The sequence below is a fragment of the Callospermophilus lateralis genome, chromosome 10 (genome assembly GCF_048772815.1).
Source record: "Callospermophilus lateralis isolate mCalLat2 chromosome 10, mCalLat2.hap1, whole genome shotgun sequence".
Taxonomy (NCBI): domain Eukaryota; kingdom Metazoa; phylum Chordata; class Mammalia; order Rodentia; family Sciuridae; genus Callospermophilus; species Callospermophilus lateralis.
In genome coordinates, this window is record NC_135314.1 from 61,809,233 (window position 1) to 61,832,280 (window position 23,048).

Genomic DNA, 23,048 nt, shown 5'->3' on the forward strand with positions numbered 1-23,048 from the left:
TTATTTGGTACATTTATTGCTATAGTTGAATGTGTGGTGTCTCCAAAAAGCTCATGTATGAGACAATGTAAGGTATAGGGGTGCAATGATTGGGGTATGAGAGCCTTAACCCAATCAGTGAATTAATCCCAGGAAATAATTTGGCAGTAACTGAAGGCACATAGGGTGTGGCTGAAAAAGGTCGGTCCTTGGGGGCTTGCATTTGGGGTATATATTCTGTATCTAGTGAGTGAAATATCTCTCTTTTTTCTAATTATTATTGAGCCACTTCCTCCAACACACTCTTTTGCCATGATGCTCTTCCTCACCTTGGGGCCCTAAGAAATAAAGCTAGTTATCTATGGACTGAATCCTCTGAAATCATGAGCCCCCAAATCAACTTTTCCTTCTCTAATTATTCTTATTAGGTCTTTTGTTCACAGCAGTAACAAAGGTGACTAAAGCATTCATATTTTCTCTCTTTTTCTCTATCTTCCACTCTTCTTTCACTTGCTTTACCTTTACATTTATATGGATACATCTGTCAATATCTGCAAACATAATTCCCAAACCTCTCTGCTATTAAATGAACACTACTGTCTCAAATTTCACATTTTAAAGTCACCTCTAAATTTCAGTTATTTCAGTTCAAAGTGTCTGATTGACTCTTATCTCCCCTTACTTTCTAATTTTCTTACCTAATCCTATGAATTATTATTTGAAACTATACTTTTCCATTTTCCTCTGAGGTTCAGTTTAACACAGCAATCAAGAGTGCAAGCTCTAGACAGGTGCAATGGGATACAGATTCTCCTGTAATCCCAGTGACTTGGGAAGGTGAAGCAGGAGAAGGATCACAAATTTGAGGCCAGTCTGGGAAACTTATGGAAACCCTGACTCAACATAGTTTATAAAAATTTATTTTAAATGATTAATTGTTTTAAAAGAACAGTGAATATAGCTAATTGGTAGTTCCCCCTGGTTTCAACACCAATTCAAAAGGAAACAAACAAACAAACAAACAAAAAACAGGAGTGTAAGCTCTAGAGTTGATTGCAAAGGTTTAAATTCTTATGTTTTGACTAAGATTTGTCGAGTAATTAACCTCTTTTTGTCTCTGTTTTCTCATATGTAATCTGAAAATAATAGTAGTAAACAACAGTAGAGTTTAAATTAGTTGAAGTATGCAATACTTGATAAATTTAGCTACTGCAGCTGCTACTGATGGTGATAATGATGATGATGGTTATGATGAAGATAATTGTGATGATGATTATGAGGAAGGAGACTTTATTGCCTTCTAATCATTTCTGAGGCTCACCCAGTCTTATAAAGGGTCTCCCAGATTCTACATTCTATTCTTTCAAGTTTAACCTTTGTACTTCTACAAAGTTTATACTCAAAAGATCATCTAATAATGCTTTCCTCCTGTCGAGGAGTTACTGTACAGAATGGCTCACATGTCCATAAACACGTATTTTAAGAGCCTCCAATACAGGGATTCAATCAACCCAGCCCCCTATTACTTCCCTTCTGCTCAGAGACCTATTTCCCTTTCCACCTCTCATGTGTTCTACTCTTTCTTTCCTGAGTGTATTCTAGATTTTGGTGTATATTTTTCTTTTTTTGCTGTTCTTATTAATAATGCTCTTTCATCCACCATTGATATTATAATATTTTAGGGCAGGTACTGGGAATTGAACCCAGGGGCACTTTGTCCACAGAGCCACACCCTAGTCCTTTTTAATTTTTATTTAGTGAAAGGGTCTCACTGAGTTGCTTTTGGCCTCTCTAAGTTACTGAGTCTGTCTTTGAAATTACAATCCTCCTGCCTCAGCCTCCTGAGCTACTGGGATTACAGGCATGCAACACCATGGCCAACTTTACAATTCTTTTATTTATTTTTTATTTTTTTTTAATGTTACAATTCTTTCTATGTATTCTGGGCACAAATTTTTCTCATCACTAAACTATAACAATGATACCAATAATAATACTAAAATAGCAACATTCATTTATTATTTGGATAATAATAGCATATGGGACATTCTAGCCTCAGAGGTCAATGCTGTCATTTTCATCAGTTTAAAGATAGGGAAACCTAGGTATTAAAATGACCCAATCAGAAAGTTGAGACTGTTAGGTGTTCCCAATTCCATTGCATTCCAGAGCCCATATGCTCTCACTAACCCATTACACTACACTAACACCTGTGTACATATTTATTTCTCCTGATACTCTCCTCTGTTCCCACAAGTAAAATGCTCTTCAAGTTCAGGGTCCTCCTTGTACATATCTTGCAATAATTCATGCTGTGCCTTCCATGTAACCATTTGAATAATTGACTTTCTGACCAAAAAAAAAAAAAAAAAAAAAAAAAAACACTGCCCAAAGTGTGTCTGGCCAGGCTGGGCATGAGATGCAAGCATGTTTTGTTTCTTTATATTAAATTTGGGGAGTCGCCTTAAAAGGATATTGTCTATGAGTTTAGTTTAGTTTTACCTTTACTATTCAATCATTCTCTCCCTAGATGTCATATAAGATAGTCATATGTATCTCTATATAATATATATTGTATTACCTATATAATATATATTAGTCATATATTTTATATATATTATATAACATATAGTATATATTATAACTCACATCTATCTAAATCCAAAATCCATTGATAACACCAAGTTTGGTTACTCAAAGGTGCTGCTGATAAAAGGTATTTTATTTTATAGTAATATAAATACGCTGATCAACTATTAGATTTATGTTCTTACTCTCCCAACCCCCATGTTCTTCATTTGTAGACCTCGCTCAGTGAATCTACAACAGTCATTGTGATGCGAAGACATGAGCCTTTCCTCTCTGTATTATCAATGTGTAGCAGTGTGCCTAGTATAAAATAAAAGCTCAAGTGATATATATTGTTGTCAGCATATATAAACATATATATTCACCCTGCTCAACACCCTTCCTCTACCTCAGATTTAGTTGGAACTCAGACATTACAATTAAAAAACAAACAAGCAAAGAATAACCACAAAAATACAGGTGAATATTTTTAGTGCATTTTATTCCCATTCTATTTCAGAATGACATTAGGGAAGACTTTATAGCATCCTTAGCTTCCCTAACCTTTCCTCTACTCCCTCTTCATATGCATATGCACACATCTTTCCACAAGTTCAGGTACCATCACCATCTCCAGAGTATACTGTCACTGTTTTGATACTTTCATTGATTGCTTTTATTTTCTAGCTCTTCTGTTAGACTGTAAGTTTCACATAGCCTGGACTATTTGTTTTGTTCACTGCCCTGTTTCTCATGCCTGCCTAACACATATGAAGTTCAATATATTTTTAATGAAAAATTGATTGTTTTAATGAACAAATAAATGAGGCAATTAATTTCTAGAATGTGGTATCTATTTTCCTGTAGAGAATATATTTTATGTAAAGAACCTTAGGAATCATTGAAATAGTGTCTTGTGGCAGTGGTATTAGAAAGCATCATTTCCTAGAGGGGGGTTCATAAATGCTCTTGGACTCAAACAGCATCTACAAAGTTATTTCTATGGGAGGATGATTTCCAGTTCCATTAATTTAAAATAACTTTTTAAACATAACACTTTTGAGGCATACCTGCACAGATCAGGCTAGTGATTCCCATGGAGACTGAAACACAACATGTTCTATTCATTTTTAATAAAACGTGTATCTTTTCATTTTTAAATTTTCTTCCAGGATTGCTCCACAACAATGGTTTCTAAATGCAATCATTGACTAGATTGAAACACAGTCACCCAGGGAATCTTATAAAAATACAGATTCACGAGTCCTACACAAGGAGCTTTTCATTGAAAAAGCCTGGTAGGATCTGCAAATCTAAATTTGTAACCTAAGGAAATCAGATGTGTACCCAGTTGGGAAATCATGCTCTTCAGCCACAGTGGTTGAGGAGAGGAAAGGGGAGCCTGGTGCTTGAGCAGCAATGGCTATCTGCCCTAGTATATTGTGTAGAGCAATAAAAATGATTTGTTTGAAAATGCCTTGTGAAAGTATGGGTGTCAGGTATTTAGGACAATGTAAAAGATTTTACTTTTTGCATCCATCAGACTAATGTTATCAGCATGTGACCTTTGCAAGGGTCTCTGTTACTGTCTGTGAAAGGCATACTTAGATGCATTTTGTGTACCTTAAGTCATCACAGATGTAAATATTCTATGTAGATTTGGATTAAAAATAATTATACCAGTTCAAAACTCATCGTCACTGTCCCTCTTGGGGCTGAGAAGTGGTGCATTATATATTGAGTAGCAACTTTCTCTTTGGGTTAGAGGTCTGTCCTATATTAACACATCACCAGTGAAGGAAGGATCAAGGGAGTTTAAATGCAATGATTTGAGTAAGTGTGTTTGAATTATTTTAAGGAGGTAATTCTAAATTTTACAGATAAATTATAGTGGATGAAGTAGGGTAACTGGGAAATTTTTACACAAATGACAGACCATTAGTTAAAATAAATTCTTTAGAGCAAAAATACTATGAAAATTGACTTGGACTGTTCTTGGCTGATCTTTAACAGCACTCATCTGCTGTCTTTTATTTGAATAGATCTCTTAGTGTTCTACAAATAAGGTCAATGAGTCACTTCTCTCATCCTAGGGATGTGACCATTTTTGAGGTAAAAAGAAATAGCTTTTTAACATAGCACTGGCCCAAACAATACCAAATTGAAACTATTATACTCTCTTCAAATCTTTAGAGGAGGTTTATAATAATAATAATAATAATAGTTATTTTTTGCGATGCTAGTTGATCTGTCCGATTTATACACTATAAAGATATGATTCAATAAAGAAACCATGATCACTTTCCTATGTACCAAAATAATTATCCTTTAAAATTATTAGTTGTCAAATTCAGTCATATCTTGTATTTGCTCCTTCTCCTTCCTCAACTATGAGGACAATAAACTTATTGCATCATAAAAGGATTTGTGTGGCTATATACCTTTTTAAATTTTTTTATTTTCTTTCACTGTTTATTTTCTTCAATTACAGATAAACTTTTATGGATTGATGATACACAGTGGACTTGTTAAATATAGGTAATTAACATCTGCATATTGCATGTTTTGTCATTTTTGTGGTGAGAACATTTAACCTTAATCTTTTAGAAGTTTTTAAGAATGTATCATCATTAGTTTTGGTTACCATGCTATATAATCGATTTCATGACTTTATTTTCCTATCTGACAGTAATTTTATATTCTTTGGCCAACTTACCAACTGCTCCACCCCCCAACTTTCCTAGCCTCTGATAATCACCATTTTCCTGATTCTGCACTTAAAACTGTATAGGTTCCTCCTATGAGTGAGTTCACTCAGTAATTATCCTTTTGTTTCTGACTTATTTCATTTAGCCGAATGTCCTCCAGATCCATTAATTTATTGTCATAAATTAATTGTCATAAATTCCAGGATTGGGTTCATTTTTATGACCGAATAGCATTTCATTGGTGACAAATACCATAGTTTCTTCACTATTTATTTATTTATGTACACTTAAATTCATTCCATACCTTAGCTATGTTGAATAGTGCTGTCAGAAACATGGGGATGCAGATGTGTCTTCAACATGCTGATTTCATTTCATTGGGATATGAGTAGGATTGCTGGATTATAAAATAGTGAAAATTTTAATTTCTTGAGGAACTTCTATACTATTTCCCATAATGACTACACTAATTTACACTCCTGTCCAACAGTATGTATGAAAGGGTTCCCTTTCTCCACATCCTCACCAACACTTGTTATCCTTTGTCTTTTGATAATAGTCATCCTAACAGAAGTGATGTGATATCTTGTTGTGGTTTTGGTTTCTTTTCCCGGATGATTACTGATACCGAGAATTTGTCATGCATCTGTTAGTCATTTGCATGCCTTCTTTTGAGAAATATATATTCATGTTTCTTGCTCATTTTTACATCTGATCATTTGTTTTCTTGCTATTGAGTATTTTGTATTTCTTATATATTTTCAGTATTATTCCTTATCAAGTGTGTAATTTGTAAATATTTTCTCCCATTCTGTAGATTGTTTCATCACTCTCATTTGCCACTCCCAAGTGTTTTAGTTTCTGTAAACTGATATCTGTCAATTTTTCTTTGGTTGCCTATCCATTTGCAGTCATATATAAAATTTTCCCTTCTATAACCAAGAGCAGTCTTCAATTGCACCACCCATGTTCTTCACCCTCCCAGAAATTTTTCTATGGGATAGTTCTTTTCTTAACCACAATCAGTATTCAGCATATTTAACTAGTTTCTAATGGTATCTTTTAAAGGAAAAAAATGATAATATAAAACACCTTGGAGGGGCTGGGGCTGTAGCTCAGTGGTAGAGTGCTTGCTTTGCACGTGTGAGGCACTGGGTTTGATCCTCAGCACCACATAAAAATAAATAAAGATATTGTGTTCATCTACAAAAAAAAATTTAAATTTTAAAAAATGAAAGACCTTGGATAAGAAAGCTAAACCTTCAAATCTTCATATTCCTACATTTGGATAATGCACTTTCATACCATTCTATATTTTTATTGTCTTTGCTTTGTAGTTAGAGTCATATGTTCACTTGAGTAATTATTTGTATAATGCCTGTTGCTCCAAGTGCACTATATATTCCATAATGACAGAGTCACATCTGTATAGTGTCTCACTGAGAATGGCACCTATATATTCATTGTGCATATCATCTCTGACATTCTAGAGACTGAGAATGCTGTTATGATCTTAAAAATATTTGTCATTTGAAAACATGATCTCCAGATCATTTGAGCCTACGCTGTTTGTTATAATGATATTACAAATATGTTAGATGTACTTAGAGTAAATAATATTCCTTTGGTCAAGTGAAAGCTAGCTATTTTTTTTTAATTATATAAAGAGGCTAGGAATTCAAAAGTATTTCTTTCTAGTAGCAATTAGTTAGGTACAATTTTCTGACATTTTCCTGACATTAATAGCCTTGGGAAGTGTCAACATGTTCACCTAATCAATTACATCCTTTTGAACCCTTTCCTTCTTCTTAAACTCATCTTCTAACAGTCAGGTATTCAGTTTAGACAGTGTTTTCCCATGGGAGTGTTGGAGTACAAAAGTTATATGCCCCAGCTTTAGTACTAGTGCATTTCAGCAGGGGGACTTCTTAAGGAAGCAGAGCTAGATCAAACTAATTCCCAGAGATGTCTGTAAAGGTTTTTGTGGTTTGTGGGGATTGCGGTGGCAGCAGGGAGCTGCATAAGCAGGCAGAAAGAAGCCTTCCTCTGGCAGTCCTTGTTTTCACCTGCCTGATTGAACACTTGTAGAAACTTAAACCATTGTATGATCATAGTGGTCATTCTTCAGGAAAACATGGCCACTAATGTCCACGGACTTTTTTTATTTTTATTTTTTAATAATCAAAGTTGGGTGGCTGAGACCCTTCTGAAGCACTGGAATAGAACACATTCTTATAGAAGGTAAAGTGATTAAAATCCAATATGATAAAATCCCGAAGACACAGACTGCTATAGGAGAGAAACAGTGGAAAGAAAAGACAGTGAGAGTAGATTGCACTTGAATGAGCTTACGATAGAAGATTTTATCAAGATAGCACTGCAGTTTTGTCTAAAACTGCACCTTATTATCTTCTAGTTATTTAATTTTAAAATTTATTTATTTTTTTGATTATCTGTTTTGGAGTCTAGGATAGAGAAAGAGATGAGAAAGTTGGCTTATCTTGGGCTGCCAAGTAACAAGAATATTCCCTCCCCCTTTGGTAAACCATCATTAGGGGAGCAGAATATCAGTTATCTGCGTGTCTTATCCCATCTTCTTCCTTCTTAGCATTCATAGTATTCTCCCTCTAATGCATCCTGTCTTTCATTCTTTCTCTCCAACTTCCCTGGTTTAGGTAAAAAGATCTAAACTTATCATTGCCTCCTAACTGATCTGCCTGCTTCAAATCTTTTCTCTTTTATATGCATATTTTCAGTGTTTTCACATTTAAAATGTAAACTCCTCAATCAAATGTTCAAGATGGCCCATTGATCTAACTTTAGTATCTCTGATAAATCCTTTTGGTGTGCTATTCTAGTATCTAACTATAGAAATGTGATCTTCTAAATCTAGATTTTGAACTTCTACCAGTCAGAGACAATATTTTATTGCCTCTTACATCCCCTTAGTAACTAGGATATTATTTTCACATAGTAAATGCTCAATGAATACTTGTTAAATAAATGGATGGATGGATGGTTTTCAGTGATATTTTTGAGGCCAATCTCATCTAGGTTGCAAGAAAATCTGATAAAAGTGCTTCCTTCTCTTTTTTCTCCCATGAGATTAATTTTTATATAAACTTTCATGAGATTTTCTAAACTTCTCATCACTGGATAATTCTGAGAAGTGGTATTCTATTTTACTTTGTTTTATTTGTACTCACCTGGTCTTATACACATTGTGACACTTCACATTGTCAATTGCAAACAACACTCCTTTGTCCACGTTGTTAGAAATCTTAGACCTATTTTACATTTATTGGATCTCTAGTGGCCTGTGTCTTGCCTGCCTTGTGAGACATTCTTGTGTATAGATTCATGTCCTCTCCTTTACCTTCCATCTCACTCCTTTGATTTTTCACTTGTTCCACTTATTACTTATAAAGTGTGGAATCCAAACAATCCTTATCCTAAATCTTCAGGACATATTACCATCCAGAAATGTTAGCCGTGGCAATTATTGCTCCTTTCTATAATCACTGTTTACACAAAGCTGAAACATGACAATATAAATACTGTACTTTAGAACTGGACTAAAGCACTCACTGACTCTTTCAGGACAATGGCTATAAACTATCCCAAGGACCTTGAGTGTTACCGAGATCTCAAGATGCTTCCTATGAAAAGAGCTACAACTTTTGCCATATTTGCTTTTATCTCTTTTAAATAACTTGGATTCCAAGTATGATTTTATATAAGAAATATCATGCACAACAATAACATTTCCAAAGCTTTTTTAATGAAATAACTGGGTTAGGAATATGAATACAAAATTATGGAAACCTGGTACTAAACTTAAGCTATTCATGGGATTATTGGAGATTTCTAACATTCATTTTTCATTTTTCTTTAGTATCCATACTATCTGAAGGTGACTTATAGACACGAGATGTTTTTACTCTGCTCTTTTTGGTAAAATCATCACACCTACTTCTCCTTTAAAAAAAGGGCACTAGATTTATTCTTCCTCTGAGTATTTACTGACTCCCTCTATGTGCCAGATATTACATATGTTGCTAGTTATAGCAGCTGATTAAAACAAACAAGCAAAAATTAGATATGGTTTCCAACATCATGTAGTTTATTATCTGGTAGAGATATAATTTTGATGACAATAATTTCTAAAATTAACAAAGAACCTTTGGTAGCTTGATTGATTAGTTAGTTGTCTGCTTATTTAGTTGGTCTATCATTTCATTACTTTGACAATTAAAATTATGGCAGCAGTTGATACTGGCCAAGGTAATGCAATAGTGCTAATTGTTCTTCAGTAAGCAATAGTCTTTGTTAATGCTGCATTGAGTTCCAATTTTAAACATGGCTGTCTACTTTTATATAGTACTATGGTTAACCTTTACCTTCCATTTATTCTCTTCATAATTTTTCTGTGTATTAATACATTCTTACCTTTTTTGAAAGCAAAGTTTATTTCTCACCCATGTATGAATTGCTCCAATCACTACTGCTTCTAGTACAATTTTTGCACATATATGGTACTCAATAAAATGTCTGAAAATGCCAGTCACTCTATTTCTGGCTCTGCTGGTGAGGATAATGTTTAAACTATTGCAGGTATTTTTGAGCCTCTTACCATGCTCTCTCAAGATAGAGGATTAATCTTACCAGGAAAAAGTCTATCAAGGGTGTATGCACCAAGTAAAGGGTTAAATTGGGTGACCTCCAAACATTCTCCCTTTTAACTTTTATAATGCTATGTTGTTGCACAAAGGTGCAGAAAAACAATTTTGGGTTTAGGTGTTAGGTTTTCATACCCTTCAGTGAGATTTTTCACTGGAGTTACTGTATTAGCACAATGTTCTTTGCATGGTACCAGAAGTACGAGGAACCCTGGCTGGCCTCCTAGCACAAGATGTCTGTATCATGAGCCACCCTGCAAATACGTCAGCTTGCATCAATAGGACACCAACTTTGACCCAGTCTATTTTATTCTAAAATCATTAAGAGAACAGCTCTAAAATGTGTGTGTGTGTGTGTGTGTGTGTGTGTGTATGTGTGTGTATTAGAGAGAGAGAGAGAGAGAGAGAGAGAGAGAGAGAGCAACAGAGAGAGTATTTGTGTGTACAATTCTACATGGGTATGCATATGCGCTGCACAGATGTTCCCTCTTTATTTTCCATGGGCATACACCTCTCATATGATCACTTGGTCAATATTTATGGAGTATATTTTCTCATTTCCCAGCATTGCTTTGGTAGAGTGAAATAAATTAGTAGGCATGCCTTTGGCTTTTCAGAAAATAGCCTAAATAATGAAAGTTAAAAAGTAACTACAAAATCATAATCCTACTTGTCCTGAGACCAATGCTGGCCTACTGTGAGGAAAGCTTGATCATATAGATTAAATGACAGACAGTTCCAGTGGAGAACATATTGGTTAGGGAAGAATTCTTGGAATTTAGACATGTCCTTTTATAGATGGCAGGGCCATCTTAGAACGTAGGCAGTAGACAGGTTGGCATAAACCAATGCAGAGCCAGGCGCCATGGCACATGCCTGTAATCCCAGTGGCTTGGGAGGCTGAGACAGGAGAATCCTGAGTTCAGAGCCAGACTCAGCAATTTTGAGGCTCTAAGCAACTCAGTGAGACCCTATCTCTAAATAGAATACAAAACAAGGGTGGGGATGTGGCTCAGCGGTCAAATGCCCTTGAGTTCAATCCCGGTACCAAAGGAAAAAAAAAATGCAGAAAGCAGATTAAAAAATAAATAATCTGGTATTTGGGTGTGGTGGCACATGCCTGTAATCCCTGTGGCTTGGGAGGCTAAGGAAGGAATATTACAATTTCAAAGCCAGCCTCAACAACTTAGTGAAGCTGTAAGCAACCTAGTGTGATCATGTCTGAAAATTAAAAAGGGTTGAGGGTATGATTCAGTAGTTAAATCTCCTTGGTTCTATCTCTGGTACCCAAAAAAAAAAAAAAAGTATCTAGGTGATGACAAGTGGGTTAAAGCAAAAGTCTCATACATACAGTCAAGTTCAAAGACAAGGATAGAAAAGAGTAACATATGAGCAAAATGATGGTTGATTTTGAAAGGAAGATGATTGAGCCTATATACGATGTGACAGACAGCAAGGAGCCACTCAATGTGATGTGGACGGAGTGAATCCTCTTTTTGAGATTCACTAAGGTCTATGTAGAGGAGAAGCAAAGACATAAGAAAGTTATCTAAAAGGTGGTCACAAAATTCTCCTTATGATGTGAAAACTTTCTTATTATCATGGTTATAGAAGTGAAAAAGGAGGGGCAAATATGACATATGATTGAATTTGATGGCCAATAGTTGTATAGGTTAATTCTTTGGGTGCTTTTCAGTGAAGTTGTCATTCTTTACTGAATAATTCATCTGGTCTATGAGTAAGGCAAAAGAGTGAATACAAAAAAAGACACAGTGGTTATAATTGCTATTATTATAAAATTCCTTTTGAGATGTGAAGAGAGAATAATAGTGCTAATGTGGTTTTCTATAGTCCGGTACTATGCTGAACAGCTATTACTTTTTACCCTAAGGTGGCTACATTCCCAAAGATGGATGAGGTGATACCCAAGAGTATGGCTTGTAAGTTTATTTAGATTCAGTTCAAACAAAAGGCACTCTATGAAAGCAAGTTGTCACTATCAAGAGTCCTAACAGGGCTGTTTGTTATTGTTGACTTAGGTTGTTTATAAGAACTAATTGCCAACTTAGTTCATACTGTAGCCATAAGCTGTAAGAAATAATCTTTTGAGTTGTAATATTAAAAATGTCCAAAGGCAACTAAACAGCTTTTGGAAATAAATGAGACTGCTTTGATTTTTACCTGTGACAATGCACAAATCTGGCATTTTCTGATTTGGAAAAGTTCTGAGTCTGGAAATTAAACTGTCACAGTTGAAAAGTATGGGAATGTGAGGACCAAAAACTGTTTAATCAAAGTGCTGGGTACTTTTTCAAAAGGGGTAGGAAATAGATTGTCCAATAACAATGTAACTGTGTGAAATGCATCTTCGGAACAAGGGACAGATGGAAGATGAGGAAGAAGGCGAAAGACGCTGCAGATTGCTTCCCCAATTGTAAATGAAAAGCAATGCTTCTCCCCTTTTCCATTTGATCTGTTATGCCAGGCATAATATCAACTGTTAAATAAACTATATTTTAACTTTCATCTAAAACATTAGCCTTTTAAATGCTTCTGTAAACCACTGATCCAAATTTTTGGTGCTTCAAAGTCTTTGATTCCAAAGGCATATACATCATAGAAATCTAGTGTGTGTGTATGGAGGGGGGGTATATTTGCACACCAGTGTGCATGTTCTGTCTTTGGGTTTAACTACATCTATCCCTGCTATAAAGACAGTGGTAACAGAAAGTAGCAAATAATAATTTACACATCTTTTAGCTTCTATATTTTTAGTGGGCATTTGAACTTGGACTATAAATTCTAGAGTTACTATTAGTGTTTTAACTAACAGATCTTTGTTATCTGCAATTTGGTCAGCTATTCAGCCATTTAATTGATGAACTAAAAAGACCACAGCATATATCATGCTCTGCTGTACTGAGGTTTGGGAGAAGCAATTAAGGGAAATGTAGTGGGATTTACCCAAATAGAGGTTGCCTGTGTTACAAGAAGAGGTCCGTTTTCTTTTATTCATTCAATATTTATTGAATGCCAGTCTATACCTAGCTCTATTTTTGTGCTAGGACTCCCATGATGAATACAATACTCATAACCTCAAAGAACTTTCATCATAGAAAGAAGAATACTCACCTACACTTTCAGACAACAACATTCACGTGTGTTGGGATAAGTGGACCCTAAGCACTGTGAGTAGTTAGTCAGGAGCATTCTTTACAATCTGCTTGACTCTGTGTCTTATTTGAGAAGGGGGGACTCTTTCCCCTACTTTCAATCATTTCCCTTCCTATTTTTCAGTATGTGGAGACTTTGTTCTGTTTCCTGTCATGAAGAGGGGGATGAAACACTTCACTCAGCAATGCCAATATAAGTAAACCAATCCTCGCTCTTAGGTTATTGAGCAAAGCTTGAATCATGACACACAACATCGATAACACTAATGATTCTGGAAGCAAGCCTTCTTGAGAGAATAATTGAGAGCAACAAGGTGCTTACATTTCTATCCCAGATCCTCTTAACAATATTGCTACCATCTTCCTTGGGAGTTTTCAAATGCTCTTAAGCCTGGGTTTGAAGTTGTTTTTATCCTTACTGTATTTTCAACTCTCTATCACAAGCTAAAGTAAAAAATATCAGTTGTTTGGAGAGGAACAATATAAAAAACATTCCAGATATTTGTATTCAGTTCCTTTGGATAATCTTATCTCTAGCAGAAGTCAGTCATTGATGTTTTAGGTTAAAGGAGCCCAAACCTTGCAACTAGAAAATGTAATTAGAAAGAAAAATGTAAAATAAAAAAAAAATTGACAAATGTCAGCTTTACTTCTCACCAGTTGTCCCTGGTATAAAATTTTGTGGTCAAATTTGGAGAGATTGTGAACATATGAACAACCAGCTGTAAAGGGTGCATGGTCAGAGCCATATCTTCTTTTGTCACTGGCTTGTACCTAGATATTTGCCCAGTGACTCACCATGAAGTAGCAGTGCAACTGATATTTGTTGAACCGACTTGGAGTTAGGGTATGATAATATTATTCTGTCTGAATCGTGCTTGTAGTCTTGTAGTTACATGACCGTATGCATTTGTCAAAACTAATAGAACTGTGCACTGAAAAAATAAATTTTATTGTATATAAAGAAAAAAAAATCATGCATTCCTATTTACTCTTCTTTTTATCCATCAGGTTTTTTTTTTGTTTTGTTTTTTTCTGGAAATTAAAATGAACTAGGTAGATGCTGTGTTAAATTCCAAAGAGATACAGATAAATAAATGATCTCCATTTATCTTCTATAGGAGTTGGTTCTCTCTTCTCTGCCTGCTCCTTATAGTCCCACCTCTTATGGTTCCTTTTGTGGATACCTTTACTGGATCATGGTTCCTCAGAGGACAGGATTTCCCATGGGTTCTGGTTCTTTGGGCTCAGGTATGACTCTGATATAAAGTGAAAGTCTTATATCCATGATCAAGTATAACAAGAAGTTTTGCAATTTACTAAATACTCCTCAATGAAACATGTTCCTAGTTCAAATTTACAGGTAAGAATGAAGCCTTCAGGTCAGGCTCATCTACTGTTTGGTTAATTGATTTTGACTTGCGGAGAAAAGCAATGGGATGATGTTATTAAAATAATAAAAGCAGTGATAAGAATAAGCATTTTTTGAGGATCAAACTTGCTTGCCTACTTAATACAATTCAATTTTGTTATATGGTTTTCATTTTCTCACACAATTCAATGAAATGTGACCTTATCTCCAATTAATATCTTCTGATTAATTAAAACCAAAACAAAACATAGCTAGCATTTTGACTTTTCTGTTACTTTATTTTTGACTTTTTGCAGATTGAGAAAAAAAAATCCAAACTGAATGTTATTTAGTTTTACATATTATTAAGTATATGCATACTTTTATTATATTGACTTATTAATAAGGAACTTAAGAACATTAATTCCTTCAAAATGTAAGCACTGTGGTAAAACACACAAACACAACCAATCGACTAAAGATTTACCAAGGAAGTTGGCCATGTGATTATGATTTCTCACAGATGAGGGTTAATCGCACCAGTTATCAGTGGCAGTGTCTGCCATCAGCGTTCACAGCTTGTTATTGGGGCACTGGCCTTACACATACTCACATTCAATGTTTTAAGTGTACTGAATGGTAGATTAAAAATGGATGAGTCTAGTTTCACAATACCCACAGTAATCAATAGCCTGAGTGGGGAGAAAAATAAATTAGATTTTTAAAATCTTTTCAGATGAAAACTTCAGTGATTCTTCTGGTCCTATAAAAGAATGAAATAGGTTTAAAGAAATAGAATTGTCTTTGGAGAATGTTCTTTTAAGATGGGCTTCTTTTGAAGGTTATAAAGGTGAGTTTAATTTTTGAAGAGACTTTGTCATCAACAGTGAAGGCTTTAGCAGTAGGGATCATTCTGGTGGCATTCCTGGCCTCTGGACTTCTAGAGTGTACTCATAAGAGCTGTATTGGTCATTGATGCATCCTTCATACTGGCCAGGAAGGAAGGAAAAGGAAATGTTGCTGGTGTTACTGGAGACAAAGGCTCAGGCCCCAATGGTCCTTACAGACCAAGCTATAACATCCATCCCAGTATGCCAATCAAAATGATGAACACTGGTGAAAAGCAGGAAAGGAACTTTGATCAGCATGGTCATACTGGGAAGAACATGTATAGGGGTATAGTGACCAAAGATATGTCTGTAAGGGACTGAATGAAATTTTGAGGATTTATAGAAAAGGAGGACAAAGGCACAGGCCGGAGGCTTCCATGCCAGCAGGTTTGTATAGCTGGGAGAATGGATCATCTTTATCCAACATGGTCTGGTTAATCATTATCTCAGGAATGGTTCTGTGAAGTTCTAGGAAGGTCATCATTTCTTGAAGAGATAATTTGGATCCCATTGTGAGATCATTTGCTCATATATAAGGGACAACCTTATTTCCATCCTGGGGTAATTGCTCCTGATTAGGGTTTGGAACCTCATCATGGGGTGATCTAATTCTGCAAACCTTGTCATTGTTTAGGGATACTTTCCATTTTTGTCACAATGATGGTTATCAACCATGTAGTTCCTGGAATCCAAGGTAACTGCTGAAGATTGAGACAGAAGACAAAAAGTTTAAAAAGCAAATGGTGGTTCCATTCCCAGATTTCCAAGGAATCTCCATACTGCTTTCCATATTGGCTGCACCAATTTGCAGTCCCACCAACAATGTATGAGCATACCTTTTCCCCACATCCTCGCCAACACTTATTGTTGTTTGCCTTCATAATAGCTGCCATTATGACTGGAGTGAGATGATATCTTAGAGTAGTTTTGATTTGCATTTCTCTAATTGGTAGAGATGATGAACTTTTTTATATATTTGTTGATTGATTGTATATACTTTTCTGAGAAGTCTCTGTTCATGTCCTTGGCCCATTAATTGAATGGATTATTTGTTTTTTTGGTGCTTAGCTTTTTTGAGTTCTCTATATACCCTAGAGATTAGTGCTCTATCTGATTACTCCCAGGATGGAGTTAACCTCACAGATTATTTCTTTTGTTGAGAAGAAACTTTTTAGTTTGATTCCATCCCATTTATTGATTCTTGGTTTGAATTCTTGCACTATAGGAGTCTTATTAAGGAAGTTGAGACCTAATCCCACATGATGGAGATTAGGGTCTACTTTTTCTTCTATTAGACACAGAGTATCTGTTTAATTCCCTAGGTCTTTGATCTACTTTAAGTTAAGTTTTGTGCATGGTGAGAGAGAGGGGTTTAATTTGTTGCATATGGATTTCCAGTTTTCCCAGCACCATTTGTTGAAGAGGCTATCTTTTGTCCAATGCATGTTTTGGGCACCTTTGTCTAATATATGATAATTGTAATTTTGTGGGTTAGTCTCTGTGTCCTCTATTCTGTACCATTGGTCTACCAGTCTGTTTTGGTGCCAATACCATGCTGTTTTTGTTACTATTGCTCTGTAGTATAGTCTCTCTCCTGGGTCTACACCCAAAAGTCTCAAAAACAGCATACTATAACCACATCGGTGTTTATAGAAGCACATTCACAATAGCTAAACTGTGAAGCCAAACCTAGATGCTTTTCAGTGGATGAATGGATAAAAAAAATTTGTGGCATATATACACAATGGAATTTTACTCAGCAATAAAAGAGAATAAAATTATGGCATTTGCAGGTAAATGGATGGCATTGGAGAAGATAATGCTAAGTGAAGTTAGCCAAGTCTCAAAAATAAATGCTGAATGTTTTCTCTGATATAAGTAGGCTGACTCATAGTGGGGTAGGGAGGAGGAGTATGGGAGGAATAGATGAATTCTAGATAGGGCAGAGGTGTGGAAGGGAAAAGGAGTGGGCAAGGGATTAACAAGGATGATGGAATGTGATAGAAGTCATTATCCAAAGTACATGTAGGAAGACATGAATTGGTATCAACATACTTTATATACAACCAGAGATATTTAAAATTATGCTGTATATGTGTAATAAGAATTGTAATGCATTCTACTGTCATTTAAAAAAAAATCAATAAAAAAATAAAGACAGCTCCGCCCCCCCCACCCCCCCCAAAAAAAAAGCAAATGGCATCAGAAAGGGACAAAGTGGAGCTGGCTATATCAGTGACAGGCTCCTCCTTAGGAACAGGGTTTGGGAACTGAATTTGTGGTGATCACCTCCACCCATGTGCGAGCCCTTGCCTAAGTTCACCTCTTCTATTCTGTCTACTTGTCCAGATGTAAACTGGAAAATAAAATATGTCTGGAGGAATGACTGTTGCACCTGTAGGTAACTAGAGGCAGTTAAGATGAAAAGCAATTTTAAGTTTTCTTGTTTCTTGACTTTTCTTTTCTTCTCATCCTTATCCACAACCTAAGTTTAGAGATTGAAAATGTTCAATCAACAAATTAGTTTACAGACTTCCATCTCTGTGGTTTTCAAAACAATCTTTGTTTTAAACAATAATTATGGGTAGGTGAGAAAAAGTTCAGTAGAGTGAGGGAAGGGAGTAGGGATTAGGGAAGAGGAGGGAAAAGAGAGGTACTGGGGACTGAATTAGAACAAGATATATTCCATGATTTTATAATTATGTAAAAATGAATTCTGCTGTCCTGTATAACTAAAAAAAGAACCAATAAATAAGAAAATAATAATTTCCATTTTTTAAAAAAACTGACAATAGTAAGAAAGCAGACTTAGATTTAGTGTTTAGAAATATATAATGAATCATGGTGTGCTTTTTGTTAGTTAAGAAGTTTTTGTACAAAAATCTGATCCATAGTGGCTTCTTGATATCCCCTAAGCATTAATCACTAATGATGAAATTTTAGGCTTCAGTAGGGAGGGGGTCCATGTAGTTGAAGCTGCCCTACTCCCTGTCAACATGTATATGATGGGGGAAAAATATATTGCAAAACCAGGGGTATCCCAATCAATCTGTGTTAGACTCAATAAATTAAATGCTCAGGGATCAGATATGTGCAGAGAAAAAGCAGAATAAAATGCCTTCCTTCACAAGACTTTTGGGGGACATTCTTAGAGGTTGTAAATGTCAAAATAATCTCATTAAAATTTTACATCTTATCTCTGGAATGAATTTCTATCAAAGGACAACTTGGCAGTCATGGAGAGGAGGTGGGTTGATTGGAGCATAACTGACAATGAGATGATGATGGTGTTTTTCTCTCTCATTTCAAATGTAAATGAAGGTCCTTTGATTCTCTGGAAATGCAGCCATAGTTGTGCCTCCCACCATGGCACAGAGAGATGCCCTCCAGTGGCAGCATCTCTTAATACCTGACAGACCCATGGGTCAGTAAAAACATAACAGCTCTCAGTGTGTATTCCCTGAATCAAACAGGACTGGAGGAGTCTTCTGTATTTCTTAGAAAAAGGAAGAATGTGAACAATTTTGTTTATTTCCAACAATATACCCTAAAAGGCTTTTTAAAAATACTTGAGGATGGGGCCAGGGTTGTGGCTCAGCGGTAGACCACTCGCCTGGCATATGCAAGGCCCTGGGTTCCATCTGCAACACCACATATAAAATGAATAAAATAAAAGTATAAAAACTTTTAAAATAAAAATTTAAAAATAAAAGTACTTGAGGGTGTATAGTTGTATTTATCCTAGGAATGTGAGCTCAGCCTGCTAAGACTGCCAGGACAAAGTTGTCATTCTTTCTTTGATTCTACCCTTCCACGGCCCTTTGTTTTCATCTCCTGGCTTCACACTTGCTCTCAATGCTCCTTCACCCAAAGCTACATGCTTCTTTTCCTGATGGTTCTGCCTGTATCCCTACTCTGCTTTTGGTCTTTACAAATGCACACAGATTTCTCTCTGCCCTGTATATACACTGGCTCTGCATACTCACTCTGTATGCAGGGATAAGGACCAGGAAGTGTTGAGAACAGAACATTCCACAAGGTATTCTATGGGACAGGGACAGTGTGTGTGTTGGTCACTACTTACATCTCTCACTTACATAACTTACACAGTGATCAGTACATAGAGGTATTAAATGGATTGATGGATGGATGGACAAATTGAGAGGAATATGGGCAAGGTACAAAGGTGATACCCTCTTCATATGATCCAGGACCCTTTCTCATTTCAATTTATCTTCATATGTTTGCACATGGACACATCATTCTCTCTACCCTCTTTAAGAGGTGGATTTATATAATAACCTCTCAGCCCAGATGATGTTATTAAAAAAGATGTCTTCTTTTGCAAGCAATGCAACTGCATAAATTACAGGTGGAACTGAAGAGATTCAGTGATGTGACATCAGGTCACAGGACTCAGCAGATGGACTCTAAATGTCTATAGACTTTTTCTCTAGTAGCAATGACTGTGTGTCATTGGAGCCTCTGGTCAAATGTAATTGCAAAAAGATGCATGCATAATACATACATACATAAATACAGTCACACACAGCCATATGTTGGTGGTGTTTTATTTGTGCTGAGTATCTGTAATTGCTTAGGACAATACTGTAAGCTGAAAGCCAGTACAGCATAGCTTCTAAGAACATAGACTGAGTCATGGGTGCAAATACTACTTCTGCCACTTACAATTGAATGTCTCTGGGCCTCTGTTTCCTCATCTAAGAAACAGGAATGATAATAGAACCTACCTCCTAAGTTTTTTGTAAGGGTTAAGAAGGTGAGTATTAGAATTAGAACAGTGCCTGACTTAGGACATATGCTGTATTAAGGGCAGATGTGTTAAGATACCTGGGGGCTTTCCAATGACTGAAGGCTCCTGTAAGTGCTTTTTTCCCCCCATAAGTAAGTACTTACTACTACTTCAATACATCATTCATTCATTAATTCAGCATGTCATTGAGCAATGGCATATGAGAGGTACTATGATGATAATCACTAGGGATGGATAGAGGGTAAAACACAAAAGTTCCCTGCCTTTAATAAGTGTGTGTACACACACGCACACACAAATATATATGGAAATTTGTGTGCGTTTACATACTTAAATGCACATATGTGTACATGTATGTATATGTGGTATATATGGTACATATGCATATGTGTGTGTATGTGTATCTCACAAGATGTTTGAGATAATTTTTAAGGCTTAGAGATTTTACAACAGAACTAAAAGAATTGGAAGCACCTGTATGGGGTGGTAAGGGAGCTGAGAGCTCAAAGAAACCAATCATGCACAGGGCCAGAAGAATATATTCCAGGGATCAACACTGCAAGCTTCTAGTGATAAGGAACTTGGCATATTGTAGCTTGAGAATGTGGGAGAAAAGAAAGGAAAACAGATGAGACCCATGGGGTAGAGTAGTACAGCTCACTAAGTCCAGCCTGCTCTGTTCACACTTCCCTCAGCATCAAAAACAACCTATCAGGTACTACTTTCATTTTGCTAGGCACAGATAAAGCCCAATTTTTCCTTAAGTATCATCTGCTCTTTGATGGATTTCTGGAAGAAAAAAAAAAATATATATATATATATATATATATATATATATATATATATATATATATACTTATATTTATGACATCTGCCTATATTTATCTCAACTTCTGATTAATCTGGTTTTAATCCATCTACCTAATTGTGCTTTTCTATTTTCTTTTTCTTTATCCTCCAATTGCTCCACTGGGTGGGGGGTCTGGAGGGCAAACACATTCATTATGCTGCCAGCAAACAAGATAGAAATCGCACTGCAGGGGACAAAATTAAATTTACAGCTTTCCCTTGTACATGTCATAAACTATTGATTTAACACGAGAGGAGAAAGCTGCAATGATGGGGCACAACTGCAAAGCAAAGCTGGGTTCTGACTAGGGAGAGGTCAGTGGGGACTGCTGATAACCTCCACCCAGGCATCAGAGAAGAGCACCTGCCCCCAGCCAGAGCGGCAAGGAGGCTATATTGGTCTGCATGTGGTGCATGCAGATTTCAACCAGGACCATCCCTGTGAACTTTCTGCCTGGACAAAGCTTTGAGTGACCAAGATCTGGAAGGAAGGTAATCCTTTCAGGGAATGTTTACATCTTAAAGCTACATGGTATCTTTTATAAAGTTACAACTGAGGAGTGTAGCAGAGAGGCAGGTAGATTGTTGCAGGTCATCTAATTCAAAAGTAATAGGTTAGTTCTCTTCCTATAGGAAGCCTTCCCTGATACCTAACTACTGGTTGGGGACAGCTCCTGCATGCTTCCTAATATCATGTGCTTGACACTGAGGCTGTTCTCCATATCACCCTCATGAAGCTAGGTATTCCTTGAGGACAGAGAATGATTATGTTCATACTAGTATCTGAAGTGACGAGGAGAGGTTCTGACACGCAAAGCCCCCACTGTACCTATTGGTTGAGATAGAGACCACATGTCAATTTCGTATTAGATCAGACTTTATAAAATTATCTTTCCCACACCCAGATCATCACCTTGAAACCTCTTCTTTGTTCTCACTTATTTTATTTAGTATTTTGCACAATTCTTATGTGATGGAGTCAGGAGTGACAGGAAAGGAGAAAGGACTAAGTTTCAAAGGCTTAAAGCACACAGTTGATGTATCCATCCTGATAGGGAATTAGTGGATGTTAAAAAATCTGTGAAAACCAGATGCTACTCGTTAACTGCACCTTGAGTCAGTAAATACAACAGGGATTTAAGAAGCACAGTGCATAGTTGGGTTAAAAAACACTATTATCTAACTTACATATGAATATTTGGCATATGCATGATTCAAAAGACTCAACTCAAACTGAGACGTTAGCGGTCACAATGTTAAAATACAAAATAAACACAGTAATGCTTAGAAACCTTTCCTAACAGACTTGTACCTTAGCTATGGGTCTATCTAGATAACTCAGAGACTCCCTGGGTTGCATGTGTTATTCTTATTTCCAAACATGAGACTATGGTGAAGACTGTAAAGTATATGTGCATGGCTCTTTTTTTTTGCTGTTCCTTTTCTTTCCATTTTGATGTTATCCCTCTGTCTCTAAACTCCTCCTTTTTTACAGAGACTGGAAATTTCTAATCACCGGTTGTTCCCACAGCAAGCAGCAGGTTCAAGGATGGGGGAACATGTAGGCTGATGGCCAACTCATAGCAGCCACAATTGATCCTGTCCAGGGAGCGTCTTGAGAGGGAAAACAAAACCTAGAAATCTTTCCAGAACTAGAGGGCACAGAGATTTACCAAAGCTGAGGCATCCAGCAAAATTACACCCTTGCAATGCAAATAAATAAATAAATATTTTAAACTTTATAGACAGAAAGAAAATAAACAGAAAGGTAAAGTTCCATGAAAGATAGTACTATAAACAAGGTATAGTGTGGTGTAGTAAAATGTGCCTGGACTTAGGCATTAGAAAAGCCAAAATTTTAATTCTGAATCTACTACTGATACATTATATGACTTTAACAATAGAAACTTTCATTTCTGCACCAATAACATGTGACAATCAAAATAGTTAGGCCCTCAAAAGCTCATAAAATGTAGAAGAGAGCTTTAGGAAACATTATAATAGGGAATAATTTCCCAGCTCTGGTTGCAAAGTGAATCTTTAAGAACAAAGTTGTGAGCTAACAGAGCCCTCACCA

At 36.1% G+C, this 23,048-nt stretch overlaps 1 protein-coding gene across 2 annotated transcripts in view; it reads left to right on the forward strand.

Moving 5' to 3' along the window:
* The window catches only part of Lsamp (limbic system associated membrane protein), a 591,787-nt gene that overhangs the window by 233,987 nt on the left and 334,752 nt on the right, over positions 1-23,048 (forward strand). The window lies entirely within an intron of this gene.